General features: G+C 34.8%; 1 long non-coding RNA gene across 1 annotated transcript; it reads right to left on the bottom strand.

The window, feature by feature from the left end:
- Positions 1 to 3,252: 3,252 nt before the first annotated feature.
- On the bottom strand, positions 3,253 to 4,822 carry LOC118565621. Its single transcript, XR_004932479.1, has 3 exons — positions 4,688 to 4,822; positions 4,538 to 4,605; positions 3,253 to 4,353 (listed from the first exon to the last, which is right to left on the bottom strand). It is a non-coding gene; the product is annotated as an uncharacterized LOC118565621 (long non-coding RNA).

Raw genomic sequence — 4,822 nt, forward strand, 5'->3', positions numbered from 1 at the left:
TTGCCTTTAAAATTGTAACTTCATCTCATAGGACAAAATAAAAGAAATGTAAAAAAAACTCTTTACAACTGTAGCACAGCACTTTATCACTATTAATACTATATATGGTGCGCCATATCCTACTCCATTCTGTTACAGCCAGAGACATTTTATTTCTTACAGACCAACATTTATTTACATATAGCAACTCTTGAAGTTCATTGACTTAATTCTATGCAACTTACAAATTATGAGTCTTTGTAAAGTTGATGTATTTACCAAACTCTAAAATCAAAGTTGCTCACTGTTACGGCCCCTGGCCTCTTGAGGCCTCATCAGCTTCTGATTGCCGTGGCTCCTGGCAGCCAATCAGGTAGATGTTCTGTCACAGCCGAATCCGCATAGCACACAAGCCTGCACAGCTTCAAGATGCCAGGGGCCGTAACACTCGCATACAAGTTCTTAGCATACACGATGAAATAAAAAGAAACATTGCACACAGAACTTATGTCTGACTGAAAAATAAAAAAAGACAGGTATCTACCTTTTTTTCCTGAAACTCAAAACAAATGCTTCCAAAAATAGAATAGTTTCTGACAAAATATTTTTAATAAATTTCAAATTAAGGAAATATCAGTCTTTTTCAGAAAAATATAGATTTCCTTTTTCCCCCAAACATTTCTTCGCATTTAAACAAATATATATTGAACAGTCCAAAACAAAAGTAACACGTCTTAGTAAACGCAAATTCCTGTATACCGACATTTTTAATTAGTGGCATCACTAAAAATTAAAAACAAATAAAAAGCGGGCAGTATTTTAAAAAACCTAGTCTCACTGAAAAACATCTAATCAATCAATCAATCAATCAATCAAATTTTATTGTCAATTACAATTTGCATTGCAATCGAAAAGTCAGTTCCTCATTAATGGCCTCATTGGTCTACAACTGGAAACATAGTTTGTCAAATTTTGGCTCTTTCTTACGTTTTAGTCCTATGTTTTAATTGACCAGGTTATTTCCATTGGCTTGTTATATGTAACTATCAAGTCCCCCCCCCCCCCCCCCGCCCCCTCCCCCCCCAAAAAAAAACCTGTCATTTGTCTGTCATTCACGGAAAACATCTACATTTATATATATTTTAATGACATTTTTGGCGTGGAGTATGCATAATATCGTAATGTTCATTCAAACGATCCTTTCTGTACATGACGCACAAACTACAAGAATGTTTTACTGTGACAAATCACAATATTTCAGCAATGGTCTATTTACTTATTTTACAATTTTAGACCAAAGAGGAAAGCTAATATCACCACGTAAAATTATCTTGCTCCACAGTGTGATAAACGCTACACCAACAGTAGGAACATGGAGTTTATTTGCTCTGGGGCTCAACTGCCATTTATAATTTGCATTTTATATCGCTTCCTCATTAGGATTTGCCACAGCCTATTGCTGCCATAAAACTGCCATAAACAGCCATCATTCTTATAAATGCTTAGCTTAATACACACAGATTTGCATATTTATTCTCTGATCTGTAGTAAAATGTCAGACAGAATATACATTTATAGGTTATACAGGTAGAAGGAAACAAAAATACAGCCATAGATTGTTTACTATTTACTGTATAAGTTTTTTAATTTGTTTAAAGAATCCTTTTGTTCATTTAGCCGAGCTTTCACATTAATAAAGACTGTCTACCATATGTGAGGCAAAGATCATGGCACCTGAACATGAATATATTTTACAGCAATATAAAAGCATTTGTTCAATGAATGACAATTAAAAGAGAATCACTTTATTATCAAAAAAATAAATTGTTAACAGTCATCCATTATGTGGTACATAATGACCAACAGAAGGCATCACCACTTTTAATGTTTTTTTAGTTGTTATCTCACAATAAGATAACAGTTATCGCGTCATCTCAAGGAGCCATGATCTGCAGAGGATATTGATAATTCTGTTATTTCATCTCTTAAAAAGAGAAATAATTGTTTCCAACATGTTTAGATGGAGATTATGTCGTTTTTAGATCCTGAAGTCAATAAGAGTGTCATATGGTAATCCACAAATTCTTGGTTAAAAATTATCTAATTTTATTCTATTCCACTCTGGGATAAAAATACGAGATTAATCTTTACAGCTCTTCTAGTGCAGATTATGTAGTTTACGAGTGGTACTTAAATGCACCAAGATCAGCCTCCACCTTTACAGCCACAGAAAGCTCTACATAGTTACAAACAATGAATAACTATCCTAAATTGTGGGGATTCTGAAGGATTAAGGTAAACAGAATACAAAACCACTGAATTTTAAGCCATCATGACTTGACTGAAAGCTCAAAAAGAAAACATATTCCCCAATTATCTTATTTTTAAGAGAAAATAACGTTTATCATGGCAAAATAGTAAAAAAAATGGTTAGAATATACATAGAATGGATTAATATTATTTATATAGGGGAATAAATAGTTATAATTGGGAACAACAACTGTTTTCAGCTGTTGTACAAATGCTTTGAACAGTTTTGCCCAAAAACTCATATTCATACTCTCAGCAGATTTAGGTTTGATTTCCATTTTCTATTCAATCCATTTCCATTGTTTTATTATCTTTTGAGTGAAAAATGTCTTGGCTGAATCAAAATGATTTTAATATTCAATCTTTCAGGGCTTTAAATAAGTTTGGGCTTAGTTGAATAAGTAACCAAAGTTAAGCATTACATAATTGTGTCAGGTGTCAGGGAATGTTCAGCTAGTTGTTGTTTTCATACTAGCAACACTTAAAGTGACATTTGCAATTATTTATGTTAAACTAAGACAATAATAAATATGGTTGCACATTTTTTGTTACTGTTGGTTATGCAGCAGAGCAACAGCAATTAAATTATTCTAGCAACAACAATGATTAGCAGCACTTTCAGCTAAGCAGAACGTAATTACATGCATTTTGTGGCCTATAAGCCATTTGCACTAATCAACAGAGCTATAGCAAAAATATGCTAAAATCAATAATCTTATAACAATCTAATAGCATATTCATAAAAGGATGAGAGCTTGTATGGAGGATATCTAGGGGACAGCAGAGGCCTGAACTCTTGACCATTGTACTTAGAATATTTGATTGCTCTGGAATTCTGTAAGATCAGCATCCTTCAATGATTATATAGTATAATAAAGATGTATAAGAATCGCTTACATGAAGATTTTATTAAAGTAGAATACGGCTCAGACTCAAAAATGTGAAAGAAAGAAAAATCTCAACTTTAAGCCAGAGTTCACCTGTATGGAACAATTCCTTTATGTGGAACAGATCTCTCATAGGCAGATACATCAGCTCTTATATCTATACAGTGGTGATTGTTTTAATAAATGGATATGAATATCTACTTAAGTATATAAAATGGTAAATGGACTGAACTTATATGGTGCTTTTCCAGTCATACTGACCACTCAAAGCGCTGTACACTAGAGGCTCATTCACCCAATCGCACTCAATAACGCGCACACATTCAGACACTGGTACGCAAGCTGCGTAGGAAACTTGGGATTAAGTTCCTTATCCAGGGGCACATCAACATGTGACAAGGAAATCAAATCCACAACCTTCCAATTGCAAGACGACTACATCAAGTCACAGTCGCCCTATTTAAAGTCACTTCAAAACACTAAAAGGGACAAGGTCTTTGAAAAGAAAGAGTTTGAATCTTCCTGGAGAGCTCCACATTCTGCCATCAGAAAGAAGTCCTGATGGCTTAGTTTTCATTATTATGCAAACCATTTCTACTGTGCATACATCTATTTCTATGATTAGCAATCCTTTACACTTGGGGCCAACTGGACCTAGATCCCATAAAGTCAGGAACCCAACGATCCTGTGTGTTTCTGAGTTCATGATTCGTGCAACACTTTTTCTCTTACGTTCTGGCAGAACTGGTGATATTGTTTTTTTTCCTTCCCCTTCACTTTGTTAATAACCAAGAAATGTAACTATGAACTGTCAGCAGAACCATGTGGATGAAGATCCACGGCAAAAAAAAAACTTTACAAGACATTACATCCATACATTGTAGTTAACTCATTTGACTCCAGTAGGAGCTATAAACCTGTTTTATCCCCTTTGTAGTTTTTTTAGTATTCAAACATTAAATTTTTCTACTATTCATAGACTATTGCTTCCCTGTCAGTTCTTTACTCCGGTCAGACTCTTTCAGTCTAAACATGAAATTTTACTGGCAGTAGAATGTGAGGACGTTCTGTTGGTTCTCGTATTAACACAGCAGGGCAGTGAAGGCCACATGTCAGAGTGTCCATCCAGGCCATATACAGAGCACTGGGGCAGTCACTTTGAGGAACCGGAAGGCTCCTGGAAGGAAATTAGATATGTATTGTTGAAGTAAATATGTAAATGAATACTAAATCAATGGAAAAAACATAGTATGTTGTCAGCAGATGGGGTGAGTTAGTTGTAAATATCTTCAGCTGTTGCATTGAATATTTTGAATAAATAGTATTTTCAGTACATCAAATGGTGTAAAATTTGTACTCACACTAGAACAAGAGCAGTATGTTGTGAATTCTTCCGAATGATTTCGTTCAGCCTCACTTTTCTCTCAGACTGCAGGACGAAAAAAGAAAAGCTTAAAGCTGCTACAAGGAGTGAGTATATTTTTGAATAAAATATTTGGCTAAAGACATACCTTCCATTTAAAGGCCTCAAATTCTTTGTCAGATATCTTCCATGGAGCACTTTGTCTCAGTTCCTGCACTGAGACTCCTTCCTGCTGTTCATCATGCAGCCGGAAGGGGGCGACATTGTCCACAAACCTGCTCAT

The sequence above is a fragment of the Fundulus heteroclitus genome, chromosome 14, assembly GCF_011125445.2.
Source record: "Fundulus heteroclitus isolate FHET01 chromosome 14, MU-UCD_Fhet_4.1, whole genome shotgun sequence".
Taxonomy (NCBI): Eukaryota; Metazoa; Chordata; class Actinopteri; order Cyprinodontiformes; family Fundulidae; genus Fundulus; species Fundulus heteroclitus.